The sequence below is a fragment of the Salvelinus alpinus genome, chromosome 3 (genome assembly GCF_045679555.1).
Source record: "Salvelinus alpinus chromosome 3, SLU_Salpinus.1, whole genome shotgun sequence".
Classification (NCBI taxonomy): Eukaryota; Metazoa; Chordata; class Actinopteri; order Salmoniformes; family Salmonidae; genus Salvelinus; species Salvelinus alpinus.
Genome location: NC_092088.1, coordinates 38960317 through 38979537, shown reverse-complemented (window position 1 = coordinate 38979537; position 19221 = coordinate 38960317). Strand labels below are relative to the sequence as shown.

Here is a 19221-nt window from a genome sequence, read left to right as displayed (position 1 = left end):
GAACTTTGTCGGGAGCTTCATGAAATGGGTTTCCATCGCCGAGCAGCCGCACACAAGCCTAAGATCACCATGCGCTGTGGTGTAAAGCTCGCCGCCATTGGACTCTGGAGCAGTGGAAACGTGTTCTCTGGAGTAAATAATCACGCTTCACCATCTGGCAGTGGTGGACGAATCTGGGTTTGGCGAATGCCAGGAGAACGCTACCTGCCCCGAATGCATAGTGCCAATTGTAACGTTTGGTGGAGGAATAGTGGTCTGGGGCTATTTTTCATGGTTTGAGCTAGGCCACTTAGTTCCAGTGAAGGGAAATCTTAATGCTACAGCATACGACTCTGTGCTTCCAACTTTGTGGCAACAGTTTGGGGAAGGCCCTTTCCTGTTTCAGCATGACAATGCCCCCGTGCACAAAGTGAAGTCTGTACAGAAAAGGTTTGTAAAGATCAGTGTGGAAGAACTTGACTGGCCTGCACACAGCCCTGACCTAAACCCCATTGAACACCTTTGGGATTAATTGGAACGCCGACTGCGAGCCAGGCCTAATCGCCCAACGCCAATGCCCAACCTCACCAATACTCTTGTGGCTGAATGGAAGCAACTTCCTGCAGCAATGTTCCAGAAGAATGGAGGCTGTTATAGCAGCAAAGGAGGGACCAACTCCATATTAATGCCCATGATTTTGGAATGAGATGTTCGACGAGCTTGTAGTGTGCATGGATTACCAAGAAGAAACTATTGGAAAAAGCAACAATCAGCAAAATATCAGTTTATTATTATTATTACATATGTAATTGTTATCCGATTTATACTTTTTTTCTCACAAACACTTAAGCAAAGTTAGTTAATTAGCATATTCTGTCAAACGAAAATGTAATGTGCAGCCTTTTTCCAAAGAACAATCCACATTAGTACAAAAATCTAATAATTGCAGCATGCTTCAAAAAGCATGCCCAAATCCTCTAAGTAACATAAAACTAAATGGTATAGCACCCAAAATATAAACTGCACATCTAAAATATTACAGGATATTATGTGTTGATGAACATAAACGTGCGAAGTTTGATGTCAAAGATGGACCTTCTTGATGTCTGGGTGCATGATATGAGCACTGATGATCTGTTTCTTACGGAGACCTGGGTCAAGGGTTCGATCATGGCTGAAGACATTGGAATTGCTGATTACAACATCTTCCGGTGTGATAGACTGAAAAAGAGGAAAAGGAAAGGGGGATACCCAGTGATGCCAATTTAGCAATTTTGTTGCTAGATTTAGCAACAAAATTTAGCAATTTTGTTGCTAGATTTAGCAACCTTTCAGAGTACCCTGGCAACTTTTTTTTCAAACAGCACCTAGCAACAAATTTAGCTACTTTTAAAAATGTGTTTGGAACTTTTAGCAACTTTTGAAAAGTGACTCAAATGCTAAAATGCATTTTCCCTCTAAATGACACAAAACCAATTTTCTCTGTCACACACTCAGTCACAACGTTCTGCATTAGCATCGAACAGCCCCCGTGGAATGCAACTTTTTAGGGAAGTTAGAAACCAATATACACAGGCAGTTAGAAAAGCCAAGGCTAGCTTTTTCAAGCAGAAATTTGCTTCCTGCAACACAAACTAAAAAAAGTTCTGGGACATTGCAAAGTCCATGGAGAATAAGAGCACCTCCTCCCAGCTGCCCACTGCACTGAGGATAGGAAACTCTGTCACCACCGATAAATCCACTATAATTGAGAATTTCAATACGCAGTTTTCTACGGCTGACCATGCTCTCCACCTGGCCACCCCTACCCCGGTCAACAGCACTGCACCCCTCACAGCAACTCGCCCAAGCCTTCCCCATTTCTCCTTCTCCCAAATCCAGTCAGCTGATGTTCTGAAAGAACTGCAAAATCTGGACCCCCACAAATCAGCCCGGGCTAGACAATCTGGACCCTTTCTTTCTAAAATGATCTGCCGAAATTGTTGCAACCCCTATTACTAGCCTGTTCAACTTCTCTTTCGTGTCGTCTACGATTCCCAAAGATTGGAAAGCAGCTGCGGTCATCCCCCTCTTCAAAGGGGGGACACACTCTTGACCCAAACTGCTACAGACCTATATCTATCCTACCCTGCCTTTCTAAGGTCTTGGAAAGCCAAGTTAACAAACAGATCACAGACCATTTCGAATCCCACCCTACCTTCTCCGCTATGCAATCTGGTTTCAGAGCTGGTCATGGGTGCACCTCAGCCACGCTCAAGGGTCTAAAGGTTCTAAACGATATCTTAACCGCCATCGATAAGAAACAATACTGTGCAGCCATATTCATTGACCTGGCCACTAGGTTTACTAGTTAAAAAGAAAATAAATCAAATGTAATTGTTCAATAATGTGTAATTGTTTAATAATTCAATGTGTATAAAATAAAAAATATCTGATGATACAAAATGTGTTGGGTTTATATTACATTTACATTACATTTACATTTAAGTCATTTAGCAGACGCTCTTATCCAGAGCGACTTACAAATTGGTGCATTCACCTTATGATATCCAGTGGAACAACCACTTTACAATAGTGCATCTAACTCTTTTAAGGGGGGGGGGGGGGTTAGAAGGATTACTTTATCCTATCCTAGGTATTCCTTAAAGAGGTGGGGTTTCAGGTGTCTCCGGAAGGTGGTGATTGACTCCGCTGACCTGGCGTCGTGAGGGAGTTTGTTCCACCATTGGGGTGCCAGAGCAGCGAACAGTTTTGACTGGGCTGAGCGGGAACTGTACTTCCTCAGAGGTAGGGAGGCGAGCAGGCCAGAGGTGGATGAACGCAGTGCCCTTGTTTGGGTGTAGGGCCTGATCAGAGCCTGAAGGTACGGAGGTGCCGTTCCCCTCACAGCTCCGTAGGCAAGCACCATGGTCTTGTAGCGGATGCGAGCTTCAACTGGAAGCCAGTGGAGAGAGCGGAGGAGCGGGGTGACGTGAGAGAACTTGGGAAAGTTGAACACCAGACGGGCTGCGGCGTTCTGGATGAGTTGTAGGGGTTTAATGGCACAGGCAGGGAGCCCAGCCAACAGCGAGTTGCAGTAATCCAGACGGGAGATGACAAGTGCCTGGATTAGGACCTGCGCCGCTTCCTGCGTGAGGCAGGGTCGTACTCTGCGAATGTTGTAGAGCATGAACCTACAGGAACAGGTCACCGCCTTGATGTTAGTTGAGAACGACAGGGTGTTGTCCAGGATCACGCCAAGGTTCTTAGCACTCTGGGAGGAGGACACAATGGAGTTGTCAACCGTGATGGCGAGATCATGGAACGGGCAGTCCTTCCCCGGGAGGAAGAGCAGCTCCGTCTTGCCGAGGTTCAGCTTGAGGTGGTGATCCGTCATCCACACTGATATGTCTGCCAGACATGCAGAGATGCGATTCACCACCTGGTTATCAGAGGGGGGAAAGGAGAAGATTAATTGTGTGTCGTCTGCATAGCAATGATAGGAGAGACCATGTGAGGATATGACAGAGCCAAGTGACTTGGTGTATAGCGAGAATAGGAGAGGGCCTAGAACAGAGCCCTGGGGGACACCAGTGGTGAGAGCACGTGGTGCGGAGACAGATTCTCGCCACGCCACCTGGTAGGAGCGACCTGTCAGGTAGGACGCAATCCAAGCGTGGGCCGCGCCGGAGATGCCCAGCTCGGAGAGGGTGGAGAGGAGGATCTGATGGTTCACAGTATCAAAGGCAGCCGATAGGTCTAGAAGGATGAGAGCAGAGGAGAGAGAGTTAGCTTTAGCAGTGCGGAGCGCCTCCGTGACACAGAGAAGAGCAGTCTCAGTTGAATGACTAGTCTTGAAACCTGACTGATTTGGATCAAGAAGGTCATTCTGAGAGAGATAGCAGGAGAGCTGGCCAAGGACGGCACGTTCAAGAGTTTTGGAGAGAAAAGAAAGAAGGGATACTGGTCTGTAGTTGTTGACATCGGAGGGATCGAGTGTAGGTTTTTTCAGAAGGGGTGCAACTCTCGCTCTCTTGAAGACGGAAGGGACGTAGCCAGCGGTCAAGGATGAGTTGATGAGCGAGGTGAGGTAAGGGAGAAGGTCTCCGGAAATGGTCTGGAGAAGAGAGGAGGGGATAGGGTCAAGCGGGCAGGTTGTTGGGCGGCCGGCCGTCACAAGACGCAAGATTTCATCTGGAGAGAGAGGGGAGAAAGAGGTCAAAGCACAGGGTAGGGCAGTGTGAGCAGAACCAGCGGTGTCGTTTGACTTAGCAAACGAGGATCGGATGTCGTCGACCTTCTTTTCAAAATGGTTGACGAAGTCATCAGCAGAGAGGGAGGAGGGGGGAGGAGGGGGAGGAGGATTCAGGAGGGAGGAGAAGGTGGCAAAGAGCTTCCTAGGGTTAGAGGCAGATGCTTGGAATTTAGAGTGGTAGAAATTGGCTTTAGCAGCAGAGACAGAAGAGGAGAATGTAGAGAGGAGGGAGTGAAAGGATGCCAGGTCCGCAGGGAGGCGAGTTTTCCTCCATTTCCGCTCGGCTGCCCGGAGCCCTGTTCTGTGAGCTCGCAATGAGTCGTCGAGCCACGGAGCAGGAGGGGAGGACCGAGCCGGCCTGGAGGATAGGGGACATAGAGAGTCAAAGGATGCAGAAAGGGAGGAGAGGAGGGTTGAGGAGGCAGAATCAGGAGATAGGTTGGAGAAGGTTTGAGCAGAGGGAAGAGATGATAGGATGGAAGAGGAGAGAGTAGCGGGGGAGAGAGAGCGAAGGTTGGGACGGCGCGATACCAGCCGAGTAGGGGCAGTGTGGGAAGTGTTGGATGAGAGCGAGAGGGAAAAGGATACAAGGTAGTGGTCGGAGACTTGGAGGGGAGTTGCAATGAGATTAGTGGAAGAACAGCATCTAGTAAAGATGAGGTCAAGCGTATTGCCTGCCTTGTGAGTAGGGGGGGAAGGTGAGAGGGTGAGGTCAAAAGAGGAGAGGAGTGGAAAGAAGGAGGCAGAGAGGAATGAGTCAAAGGTAGACGTGGGGAGGTTAAAGTCACCCAGAACTGTGAGAGGTGAGCCATCCTCAGGAAAGGAACTTATCAGGGCGTCAAGCCCATTGATGAACTCTCCAAGGGAACCTGGAGGGCGATAAATGATAAGGATGTTAAGCTTGAAAGGGCTGGTAAATGTGACAGCATGGAATTCAAAGGAGGCGATAGACAGATGGGTCAGGGGAGAAAGAGAGAATGTCCACTTGGGAGAGATGAGGATCCCAGTGCCACCACCCCGCTGACCAGAAGCTCTCGGGGTGTGCGAGAACACGTGGGCAGACGAGGAGAGAGCAGTAGGAGTAGCAGTGTTATCAGTGGTAATCCATGTTTCCGTCAGTGCCAAGAAGTCGAGGGACTGGAGGGAAGCATAGGCTGAGATGAACTCTGCCTTGTTGGCCGCAGATCGGCAGTTCCAGAGGCTGCCTGAGACCTGGAACTCCACGTGGGTCGTGCGCGCTGGGACCACCAGGTTAGAGTAGCAGCGGCCACGCGGTGTGAAGCGTTTGTATGGTCTGTGCAGAGAGGAGAGAACAGGGATAGACAGACACATAGTTGACAGGCTACAGAAGAGGCTACGCTAATGCAAAGGAGATTGGAATGACAAGTGGACTACACGTCTCGAATGTTCAGAAAGTTAAGCTTACGTTGCAAAAAATCTTATTGACTAAAATGATATAGTACTGCTGGCTGGTGAAATAGGCTAGCTAGCAGTGGCTGCGTTGTTGACTTTGTTTGAAAGTGTAGCTGGCTAGGTAACCTCGACAATTACTCTAGACTACACAATTATCTTGGATACAAAGACGGCTATGTAGCCAGCTAAGATCAAACAAATCAAACTGTTGTACTGTAATGAAATGAAATGTAATACTACCTGTAATACTACCTGTGGAGCAAAGCGGAATGCAACTACTCGCTCCAAACCAAACCGGAAGTGCGTATCGTAGAGGGAGAGGCAATAGAAGTGTTGTTTCTTGTATTATTGTCTTTTGTGTCTTTAGAGGACTGCTTCACCTTAATGTCCCCTTTCCCTTTTCTTCTGTCCTTATTTTGTCCCACTTTGTCCCTTCTTTGTCCCTTCTTCTCTTCTGCCAACTAGACACTCCTTGTTAGCTAGCTAGCTTCTTTCAGGAATGAATATTACTTTTACAAATACAAATATATGATAATAAACAAACAAATCTAAACTAACAAATGTCAAATCATATTTTTCGCCGAGATGGCCAGTCAATTTGAGTAACGTTATTGTGTATTCTACGTAACGATGCAGTTTTACGTTATTACGCAATGACGTCATTACAACGTCATTTTGCAACTTTTAGCAACAAATCGACCTGCCTCTAGCAACTTCCCCTGAAAATTAGTTGGGAACACTGGGGATACCTAGTCAGTTGTACAACTGAATGCATTCAACTGAAATGTGTATTCGGCATTTAACCCCTCTGAATCAGAGAAGGGGGGCGGCTATGTGAAATCGGCTCTTGTGGCATCATGTTCTCTAAGAGTTTTTTACCATCCACAGTTGTTATGGCCGTAAAGTCATACCATATAAAATGAAATCACGACGCCTATGTTGAAACAGGAAGTTTTGGTACAATCTTATAAATGCTAACACGTAATTTTAGCTAAAATAATTTTTGGGAGAAATGGCAGTGGAAACGCCTGTATGCGGAAATATTGATATAATAACCATCATATCGAAGTAAATTTGGAGTCACGCAATATGGTGTGTGGTCCTCCCACTACGACCAGAATACGACTCGGGAAACCATGCAGTTTATTAAACCACAGATTAAATAAATGATGACGAACTTCACAGGATGGTGAAAGTGCACGATGATGAGTTTGATGCTACTTTCAAATAAATATTGAGCGTCTTATTCTTGCGACATAATGATATATGCTTGACAAACAAATTATTATCGCTCTTATGTAATCATCACGTAAACCAGCCTACCAGCACTGTATCTGCGAGCTGTTGGCTAGAGTGCATGTGCCAAAACCAGAGTTGGAACATTTGCTATTTAATGCAACAGTTTGTGACAAAACTATCGGTAGCGGCAGATTTGAAAATGCGATGGAAACACATTGAACCTGAGATTATTCTTCGCTACATGAAAATGTAAGTGAAAAAGTACATTTTGTGTGCACTATGTCATTTGTCAGCATAAAGTCTGTTTGGTGTAAACATCACTGGTTGGAAAATGTGCATATTTTCATTATGCGGATTTTAGAATATTTGTATGAAAATCTTTCACCAATTGGATGGGAACCTAGCTGCTACTCCCAAAACCAAAACGTTTTTGAGTGTTTGGTTTTAGATTTGGCCTCATGCCAAGAGATGCATTTGTTTGTAGCAGAGATTTACCTTCCCCTGTTGCGCTGATGGATTTTGTTGATACCATTTCTGAATATTTAAAACCTTGTCTGTCATCTGAATTTGTTATTTTAAAGAGATTTTAACCTGGATTGTTTTATCCTGGCCTCTGATCATTGAATAATATTTGTCTTGACTTTAACCTGACTCAACTAATCTCCGAACCTACACAGATTAATGTGAGAAACCCAGGAAACTCCTCACTGATTGACCAAATTTGGACAAATTACTTAGTGTGTTTTTGTTAATGACATCAGTAATCACTGTCCCACTGCATGTATTAGAGATACAAAACAGAAAAACATTGATCCTCATATAATTATGAAGATACATTATTTTGTTTATTCTCCCCAGGCGATTCTTCATAATATGAATTGCTTAGAGGAAAACTCAATCAGCTGCATGCCAGACCCTGAATTGGCTCTAGAACATTGCTCATCTATTTTTATGTCTCTGGCAGACTAACATGCCCCCTTTAAATGCCTTAGAGTTAAAAATAGAACAAATCCTTTGTTCTCTATAAAACTTTCAGATCTCATTATGATGAGAAATCAGGCCTGGGCCAAGGCTAGAACAACTGACTCTGTAGCTGATTGGCAGCATTTCAGGCTAATGAGTAATAAATGTACTTCCTGAATTAAGTAGCTAAATCAAGCTACTTTCTAAGTTCTTTCACATCTGCTGGTGAACAGTCAACATTTTGGAAAACAGTTAATCCACTGAAGTGTGGAATTTTATTTTGTATTTTTTCAACTTTATTTAACCAGGTAGGCCAGTTGAGAACAAGTTCTCATTTACAACTACGACCAGGCCAAGATAAAGCAAAGCAGTGCGACAAAAACAACAACACAGTTACAGAGTTACACATAAACAAACGTACAGTCAATAACACAATAGAAAAAAATCTATGTACAGTGTGTGCAAATGTAGAAGATTAGGGAGGTAAGGCAATAAATAGGCCAATGAGGCGAAATAATTACAATTTAGCATTAACAGTGGATTGCTAGATGTGCAGATGATGATGTTCAAGTAGAGATACTGGGGTGCAAATGTATCTCCTTCCCTGCATAATCAAGTTGTGTCAGACTCTGGCATTATCACTGAAATGTTTTTGATAAGTGACGCTTTTAAATCAGCATTTTACCTCAGCAGGCTTTTTATTTGAAAGAAATTGTGGTTTAATTGATCCTGGTCAGTCAGTCGACTGCTCTTCCCCCTCCCAGCCTCCAGTTGACTCGATGGAAGATCAGTTTTATGTTCTTTATTTCAATTGAATAAACTTTGCTACTTGTGATGTCCTAGATGCCTTGCTTAAGATTGATGTAAAAAAAATCCACCGGGGCTAATTTGCTTCATCCTTGCTTCATCTTTCTGCTCCTCTGGTTGCGGAGTCACTAACCACATGTTTTTTTTTATCATGATAGCTGTGGAAGTTTCGTTACAATTTTACAAATGCCTACAGATAATTTGTTTGTTTGACATGGTGGGATCTTTTTGTGTCTGTAAAATGTATTATGCGAGTAATGGCGGTGAAAATATAATAATCATATCGAAGGTAATTTGGAGTCCCCCGATGACGTGGTGTGTCGTCCTCCCACTACGACTCGGGAAACCAAGAAGTTTAATAGGCTACAGATGAAATAAATTGTGATGAACTTCACAGGGGGGTGAAAATGCATGTTGTCGGTGATGAGCTTGATGCTCCTTTCCAATAGATACAAATAAAAATATTCTTGCTCTTATCTATAATAATCTCATGTAGATTAGTTTACCCACACAGCCTACCTGCAGTTTATCTGCGAGCTGTTGTTGGCTAGAGTGCATGTGCCAACACCAGAGTAGACACATTTGCTATTTAATGTGACAAAACTATCGGTAGAGTGTCACGGCCGTTGAAAGAAGTGGACCAAGGTGCAGCGTGGTGAGCATACATTTCTCTTTTTATTTAAAATGTCGCCAACAAAACAACAAATGAAAAACAACTGTGAAGCTTACAGGGCAAAGTGCCACTAACAAAGATAACTATCCACACTGAAAGGAGGGGAAAAGGGCTACCTAAGTATGGCTCCCAATCAGAGTCAACGATAGACAGCTGTCCCTGATTGAGAACCATACCCGGCCAAAACATAGAAACACAAAAGCATAGAAGTAAAGGACCTAGAATGCCCACCCAAATCACACCCTGACCAAAGCAAAAAGAGACATAAAAAGGCTCTCTAAGGTCAGGGCGTGACATAGAGTTGATGGAAAAACAGAATTTTAGATTTTTATTCAGTACATGAAAACTTATGCTAAAAATTACTTTTTGTGTGCATTTCCCCTACGATTGACCATGCCAGCCTCTTTCGTGGCTTCAATCAGCTGTCATTGTGTTGCAGAAAGTCTTTGTTGAACTGAAATTGGTACTTAATTCAGGTAAAACCAAGTATATGTTATTCTCCAAATCACGTAAATATTTATCTGATTTATGTATAGCCTATGCAGTGCTTTCAAAAAGTATTCACACCCCTTAACTTTTTCCACATTTTGTTGTGTTAGACTGAATTTAAAATGTATTCAATTTAGATGTTGTCTCACTGGCCTACACACAATACCTCATGATGTCAAAGTGAAATTGTTATTAGAAATGTTTACAAATTAATAAAAAATGAAAAGATTAAATGTCTTGAGTCGATAAGTATTCAACCCCTTTGTTACGGCAAGCCTAAAAGAATTCAGGAGTAAAAATGTGTGTCCTTCCTAACTCAGTTGCCGGAGAGGAAGGAAACCGTTCAGCGATTTCACCATGAGGTCAATGGTGACTTTAAAACAGTTACAGAGTTTAATGGCTGTGATAGGAGAAAGCTGAGGATGGATCAACAACATTGTAGTTACTCCACAATACTAACCTAAATTAGGTTAGTACTAAATTTACTCAATTGGATTTACGCAGTGCCTACAATCTGGTGAGCATTAGAGAGGGGGATGAATGGAAGACCACCTTCAGCACCGGGCACTACGACTACAGGGTAATGCCCTACAGCCTGACAAATGCACCCTCTGTGTTTCAATCATTCACTAATGAGGTGTTTAGATACATGTTAGGTCGCTGTGCAGGGGTGTACATAGACAACATCTTAGTGTACTCCACTACATGCGAGCAACGTGTCTCTCGTGCCAGGTCCGTTTTGGAGCGGCTGATAGGGCATCACCTGTACGCCAAGGCGGAGAAGTTCCTTTTCTCTCAGCAGGCGGTCTCCTTCCTGGGCTATTGAATATGCACCGCGGGGCTAGAGATGGAAGAGCAGAGGGTCAGTGCAGGACGCTTGTGGCCTGTTCCATCCAACATCAAGGGGGTTCAGCATTTCCTTGGTTTTGCCAACTATTTCAGGCGCTTCATTAGGGGTTTCAGCGCAGTGGTGGCCACTCACCTCCCTCTTGAAGGGAGGTCCTCGACAGCTGCTGCCTGGTCTCTTTACGGCCCTGAAGACCGCGGAGGCTCTCTTCTCTCACGACTTTCGGCACTACGGTATCCCGGAGGACATTGTGTCTGACCGTGGTCCTCAGTTCACCTCCCGTATCTGGAAGGCCTTCATGGAACGACTGCGGGTCATGGTCAGCCTCAACTCTGGGTACCGTCCCCAATCTAATGGGCAGGTGGAAAGGGTAAATCAGGAACTGGGTATGTACCTTCGTAGTTACTGTCAGGACCGGCCGTGGTGAGTGGGCTGCATTTCTGCATTGAGCAGAATACGCAGAAAACTCCCCCCGTCACTCCTCCACTAACCTCACACCCTTTCAGTGTGTTCTAGGCTATCAGCTGGCCCTGACACCGGAGTCAGATCGAGGCTCCTGCAGTGGACGATTGGTTCCGGCAGAAGACGCAGGCCAATCGTCACCGCAGTCTGGCCCCGGTCTTTCACCCTGATGACAAGCTCTGGCTTTCTACGAAGGACCTGCCCCTCCGCCTGTCCTGCCAGAAGCTGAGCCTGTGATTTATGGGGCCGTTCAAAGTCCTGAGGAGAGTCAATGAGGTGACGTACAGATTACAGATTACAATTATCGTATCTCAGCCTCATTTCATGTATCTCTCCACAGGCCGGTGGCAGCTGGTCCCTTGGCTAGTGTTGGACCCCACAACGCACCTCCCCCTCTCTTGGACTTCGAGGGGGCCCTGGCATACTCCGTCCGCAGCCTGCGTCGTGGGGGCTTCTCCAGTACCTGGTCGGCTGGGAGGGCTACGGTCCGAAGAGCGGTGATGGGTTCCGGCACAGGACGTCCTGGATCGTTCTCTCCTTCGGGACTTCCACAGGTGTCGTCCCGACCTATCTGCACTGTGTCTCCGGGGTCATCCCCAAAGTCAGCGGCGCCCCGCAGGGGTAGGAACTGTCACACCAGCCTTCGCTATGACTCCCTGTCCTGTCCAGCTCAGGCGTTCGGCGTCGCCGGCCTTCTAGCTGCTGCTGAACCTACTGCTGGCAAATGCCCTTCACACATCAACCCCGGACTTATCATCATCATCATTACACACACCTGGTTCCAATCCCCACTCTATATATACTCCCTCTGCCATTTGTCATTGTAAATGTTACTTGTTTTCCTGAGAGGAATCTCTCCTACTTTTTCCTGAGTACTTTATATTCTGCACTTTGGGTTCGCGTTGTGCCTTTTTGTTTATGAAGATATAGTTTGAGCACAACAGCGTTTGGGTTTCATCCCGCTTTGATCTATGGTGCTTAAATAAATTCAGTAGTTCTAAACCTGCAACTGCCTCCTGCCTACTCCTCTCTACACCAGTGACAACGGTTAATGTCCTGGGAGACAAATTCACCTTTCAGCAGGACAATACCCGAAAACACAATGACAAATATACACTGGAGTTGCTTACCAAGACAACATTGAATGTTCCTGATTGGCCTAGTTACAGTTTTGACTTAAATCGGCTTAAATCTATGGCAAGACTTGAAAATGACTGTCTAGCAATGATCAACAACCAACTTGACAGAGCTTGATTTTTTTTAAATAATTTTTTTTATTTCACCTTTATTTTACCAGGTAGGCTAGTTGAGAACAAGTTCTCGTTTACAACTGCGACCTGGCCAAGATAAAGCAAAGCAGTGCGACACAAACACAGTTACACATGGAATAAACAAGTGTACAGTCAATAACACAATAGAAAAAAAGAAGTCTATATACAGTGTGTGCAAATGGAATGAGGAGGTAAGGCAATAAATAGGCCATAGTAGCGAAGTAATTACAATTTAGCAAATTAACACTGGCGTAATAGATGTGCAGATGATGATGTGCAAGTAGAAGTACTGGTGTGCAAAGGAGCAGAAAAGTAAATAAAAACAATATGGGATGAGGTAGTTAGATTGGATGGGCTATGTACAGCTGCAGCGATCGGTTAGCTGCTCAGAAGATATCCCTCTAGTGGTGCGGGGGCTGTGCTTTGGCAAAGTGGGTGGGGTTATATCCTTCCTGTTTGGCCCTGTCCGGAGGTATCATCGGATGGGGCCACAGTGTCTCCTGACCCCTCCTGTCTCAGCCTCCAGTATTTATGCTGCAGTAGTTTATGTGTCGGGGGGCTAGGGTCAGTTGGTTATATCTGGAGTACCTCTCCTGTCTTATCCAGTGTCCTGTGTGAATTTAAGTATGCTCTCTCTAATTCTCTCCTTCTCTCTTTCTTTCTCTCTCTCGGAGAACCTGAGCCCTGGGACCATACGTCAGGACTACCGGGCATGATGACTCCTTGCTGTCCCCAGTCCACCTGGCCTTGCTGCTGTTCCAGTTTCAACTGTTCTGCCTGCGGTTATGGAACCCCTACCTGTCCCAGACCTGCTGCTTTCAACTCTTAATGATCGGCTATGAAAAGCCAACTGACATTTATTCCTGATTATTATTTGACCATGCTTGTCATTTATGAACATTTTGAACATCTTGGCCATGTTCTGTTATAATCTCCACCCGGCACAGCCAGAAGAGGACTGGCCACCCCTCATAGCCTGGTTCCTCTCTAGGTTTCTTCCTAGGTTTTGGCCTTTGTCCTTCTGGAAGGTTCTCCCATCTCCACAGAAGAACTCTGGAACTCTATCAGAGGGGCAATCGGGTTCTTTGTCACATCCCTGACCAAGCCCCTTCTCCCCCGATTGCTCAGTTTGGCCGAGCGGCCAGCTCTAGGAAGAGTTTTGGTGGTTCCAACCTTATTCCATTTAAGAATGATGGAGGCCACTGTGTTCTTGGGGACCTTCAATGCTGCAGACATTTTTTGGTACTCTTCCCCAGACCTGTGCCTCGACACAATCCTGTCTCAGAGCTCTGCAGACAATTTCTTCGACCTCATGGCTTGGTTTTTTCTCTGACATGCACTGTCAACTGTGGGACCTTATATAGACAGGTGTGTGCCTTTCCAAATCATGTCCAATCAATTGAATTTTCCACAGGTGGACTCCAATCAAGTTGTAGAAACAGCTCAAGGATGATCAATGGAAACATGATGCACCTGAGCTCAATTTCAAGTCTCATAGCAAAGGGGCTGAATAAATCAAATCAAATTTTATTAGTCACATGCGCTGAATACGACAACAGGTGTAGTAGACCTTACAGTGAAATGCTTACTTATGAGCCCCGAACCGACAATCCAGTTAAAACATTTTTAAAGTAAAATATGAAATAAGAGTAACAAGTAATTAAAGAGCAGCAGTAAAATAACAATAGCGAGACTATATACAGGGGGGTACCGGTACAGAGTCAATGTGCGGAGGCACCAGTTAGTCAAGGTAATTGAGGTAATATGTACATGTAGGTAGAGTTATTAAAGTGACTATGCATAGATGAGATGATAACAGAGAGTAGCAGCCGTGTAAAAGATGGGCGGGGAAGGGGGGGGGGGGGCAATGCAAATAGTCTGGGTTGGCCATTTGATTAGATGTTCAGGAGTCTTATGGCTTGGAGGTAGAAGCTGTTAAGAAGCCTCTTGGACCTAGACTTGGTGCTCCGGTACTGCTTGCTGTGCCGTAGCAGAGAGAACAGTCTACAACTAGGGTGGCTGGAGTCTTTGACAATTTTTAGAGCCTTCCTCTGACACCGCCTGGTATAGAGGTCCAGGATGGCAGGAAGCTTGGCCCCGGTGATGTACTCGGCCATATGCACTACCCTCTGTAGTGCCTTGTGGTCGGAGGCCGAACAGTTGCCATACCAGGCAGTGATGCAACTAGTCAGGATGCTCTCGATGTTGCAACTGTAGAACCTTTTGAGGATCTGAGGACCCATGCCAAATCTTTTCAGTCTCCTGAGGGGGAATAGGTTTTGTCGTGCCCTCTTCACGACTGTCTTGGTGTGCTTGGACCATGTTAGTTTCGGGGTATTGTGTGTAGATTGATGAGAAAAAAATATTTAATCAATTTTAGAATAAGGCTGTAATGTAAGAAAATGTGGAATAAGTCAAGGGGTCTGAATACTTTCCGAATGCACTCTATTTCTAAATTTAATGTTCAATAAATGTGCAAAAATGTCTAAAAACATGTTATAACTTTGTCATTATGGGGCATTTTGTGTAGATGAGTGAGAAAAAATATAAATTTGATCCATTTTGAATTCAGGCTGTGACACAACAAAATGTGGAACTCCTGTCGAAATAAAGGTTACATTATATTTTTTATTTTGATTGGAATTGTGGTATTTATATAACATTTTCAGTAAAATAACTTTTTGGGGAGAATACATACCAATACAGCACTATGTGTACATTCAGAGGGTAGCTGGTTTCTGTATTTACAGTTCTACCAAGTATTCATACCACTGACACTTTCTTCAGCTGTTTTGATTGTGACTAAGCATATATCTAAGGTAATGTTGATTTTGTACATTGTCGTACCTAGTTATAACCATAGGTTAGTACATAAGGTGCTCCATTTTTCAGGTGATCTGTCTATCTGGTCAAAATCACTGATACAGGTCCCCCTCCACCCTCTGATGATATGTAATTTGTAATTAAATAATATATGAGAAACCTCGTTTAAAAAAAAAAGATTTGCCCTAGAATAACTACTTTTCGGGGGAATACACATCAATACATAGTGTATCTGAGTTCTGTTTTTCAGTTCTATCAAGTATTTATACCATTGGCAGATTTTTTATATGCACAAAAATAAGGCAATTTTAGGCAAGTACACGGGGAGCTAAAGGAAACACTAACATAAAGTGTCTTAATAGGGAAATGATCCACTAGAACAGCTTCAATGCACCATGGCATAGATTCTACAAGTGTCTGGAATTCTATTGGAGGGATGTGACACCATTCTTCCATGAGAAATTCCCTAATTTCTATTGTTGATGGTGGTGGAAAACACTGTCTCAGGTGCTGCTCCAGATTCTCCCATAAGTGTTAATTTGGGTTGAGATCTGGTGACAGACAGACAGACAGACAGACAGACAGACAGACAGACAGACACACACACACACACACACACACACACACACACACACACACACCCTTTAAACTCCATATGCTCCTTTGAGACCCCTCGTTCAAAGTCACTGAGATCTCATCTTCTAGCCATGGTAGCCAAAATAATGAGAAACTGGGCTATTTTATACATGAGCCTAAGCATGATGGAATGTTAATTGCAGTGGAAGCAGGGCTGTCTTACCGAACGGGCACGCATGGCACATGTCCTGGTGCCCCGTAGAGGTATGCACTAGTCCAGCACTGTGTGGAAGCACCTGCTTTCAATATACTTTGTATCCCTCATAAGTGTTTCCTTTATTTTGGTAGTTACCTGTATATCTTTGCAGATGATCTAGTCAAAATCACTGATACAGGTCCCCCTCCACCCTTTGGTGGTATGGATAACTTGTAATTATGTCTCCAGAGAAACTTAGATTTAAATAAAGGTCCTATTTATCACATTTCTATAGGCGGACATACGTGTTTTTGGCTGGGGTACATTTTTTAAAAGTCCATGTTGATACAGAAACATTAAACAATGATTTAGATTTGTTAAGAACAAGTTGATTGAGAAAGTTATGAAACGTTTGAAGAATTTTGACCCCATTTAGTAGCTTAAGGGTTAAAGCCACACAATGTTCTGCGCACATCATCAAAGAGTGGGTCAATTTGACATGCAACCGTCAGGTGATCTCCATATATGTAATGCTCAAGGAGTGACATTCCATGAGAGCATTCTACATGATTTGAAACATTGCTTCGTTTGTTTACAAAATCTATGACAACAAAAACAATGGTAACAGGTCCCTCATTTGTTTTATATACTGTATATAGTAAGATGCCCCTGCATCCCACTGCTGGCTTTCCTCTGAAGCTAAGCAGGGTCAGTCCCTGAATGGGAGACCAGCTGCTGCTGGAATTGGTGTTGGAGGGCCAACAGGGGGCACTCTTCCCTTCTGGTCTAAGGTGATCCCAATGCACCAGGGCAGTGAAGGGGAAATTGCCCTGTGTAGGGTGATGTCTTTCAGATGGGATGTTAAACAGGTGTCCAGATTTTCTGTGGTCATTAAAAATGATATGGCACTCATTGTAAGAGTGTTAAACACGGTGTCGTGGCTAAATTCCAAACCTGGCCCCATTTCATCATGGCCACTATTCACTCCCCTCGTTCCTAATTGGCATGTATCACTCCCCACCTTGATAGCTGATGTGTGGTGAGTGTTCTGGCACAAAAATGGTTGCCGTGCATCACCCAAGTGGATGCTACACATTGGTGGTGTATGAGATGAGTTTACCCCTCATTTATTTATAAAGCCCTTTTTACATCTGCGGGTGTCACAAAGTGTTATACAGAAACCCAAACAGCAAGCAATGCAGCTTTGAGTACCTCAGTTGGTAGAAATGTGCTGTATAAATCAAATGTATTATTAAAAACATTTGAACAATTTGCATAAAATAACTCACAAACAGTAACTCCTTAACCATTCAAGCTAGAGACACCAAACCAACTTTCTCATGTTATCCTATCTTCAAATTCTTAAAATATTTGATTAACTAATAACTATATACATTTGCATCATACAACCCACCAACATCAGCTTTTGAACCATTCAAGCTAGAGACATCACAGCAACTGTCTCATGTTCAGGCTATTGTAACTTTAAATTCTTAAAACTTTTATCAATTATAACTATATAAATGTGCAGACTTAGCATAAAATAACTCACCAAAAGTAACTCTTGAACCGTTTTAAGCTAGAGGCACAAAAACAACTTCATCATGTTCAGGCTATCCTATCCAATCAATACATTTTTTACATCTACTTACTTTTTCAACTATAACCAATCACTACCATTACTACTGCAGCCACTACCACTACTGTAACGTATTTCAGAACCATAAATACAAGCTAGCAAGCACACTAGATTTTCTTCAGGAAATGTTACTTTCTCGTTTTTTATTCATCTTTAAAACATGTTTAAATATTTCATCATCTTTGACATTAGTATTTTGTGTATATTATTGACAAAAAAATACAATTAAATCCATTTTAATACCACTTTGTAACACAATAAAATGTCAAGTAATCAAAGGGATCTGAAAACTTTTGCCAAATTCGAAAAGAGCTAATAAGAAAATGTGTAAAATACAGGCCTAACGTAGTGGCGATTTTAGCATGTAAATCTTGGTGGGGCAAAAAAACAAGCAAGTGGGATGCATGCCAGCAAAGCCACTACACAACACAACACATTAATTGCACTATAACGGTGACAAACAGTGGCCACAAACAGCCCACATAAAGCTGTCCCAACATCTTACCACTGCTACACCTGGCTATCAGCGGAGCCTTGTCTGGCAGCGAAACAGTTCATTCAGCCTCATTTACTGCCTTTTAAAAAACATAGCTGATATAGCTGACTTGCTTTAAAAAAAAAATAGTTTTTAATGACAATTGAGATGTAGAAACTATGGCATAAGGGGACGACAAGCGAATGAGAGGCAATCCGTAATTTTGATTAAGACATTAATGAGCCAGCTAGGACGGACGTAACATGAGTAAATATAACTATTTGTTTAGCACCTTTGAAATGTACAGTGACAGAATTCAGAACATGGGCCGTTCTTACAGTGTTCTCCCTGCACACCAAGTCAGCCAATGAAAGCTCTTACAATAGTCGATGATTACATTTCTTTAAAACAGGTTATAGGCTACATGTGCACCACCAAGTCAGAACAGTAGGCGAAATTAAGAGCGGTAAATATACCAAATGATTAGGGTGAGGCACATGGACATCTTACTACACAACATACACTTAGATAAAGTATACACATCTCCCTGGCAAATTACATAATTTATGCAGCAGCATACAGTACAATACATTTTTGGACTCATCTTTTCCCCCGATGCCTTGAGATGGATGAAATCATACCTTGAAGGCAGAACTCAGTGTGTCAGAGTGAGCAATGAGCTGTCGCCCACTCTTAGCTATGATGTGGGCGTGCCCCAAGGGTCAATACTGGGGCCCCTCCTGTTCAGCCTGTACATTAATGATCTGCCTTCTGTCTGTACTGGATCTGAAGTTCAAATGTATGCAGATGATACAGTGATATATGATCATGCAAAGAGCAAACAACAAGCTGCACAAGAACTCACTACTGTCATGGTACAGGTTACAAAGTGGCTCAGTGACTCTTGTTTGCATCTCAATGTGAAAAAAACTGTCTGCATGTTCTTAACAAAGAGGGCAACAGATGCTACTGAGCCAGATGTCTATGTGTCAGGGGAGAAGCTCCAGGTGGTATCTGATTTTAAGTACGTTGCATCATACTTGATTCCAACCTCTCTTTTAAAAAGCAGGTGAAAAAAGTAATTCAAATAACCAAATTCAACCCAGCTAATTTCCGATTTATATTAAATTGTTTG

The 19221-nt window shown here is 43.7% G+C and overlaps 1 long non-coding RNA gene across 1 annotated transcript; it reads left to right on the top strand.

The window, feature by feature from the left end:
* The first annotated feature begins 6754 nt into the window (after positions 1-6754).
* On the top strand, positions 6755-12112 carry LOC139570679 (uncharacterized). Its single transcript, XR_011674141.1, has 2 exons — positions 6755-7114; positions 11151-12112. It is a non-coding gene; the product is annotated as an uncharacterized lncRNA (long non-coding RNA).
* The last annotated feature ends 7109 nt before the right edge of the window (positions 12113-19221 follow it).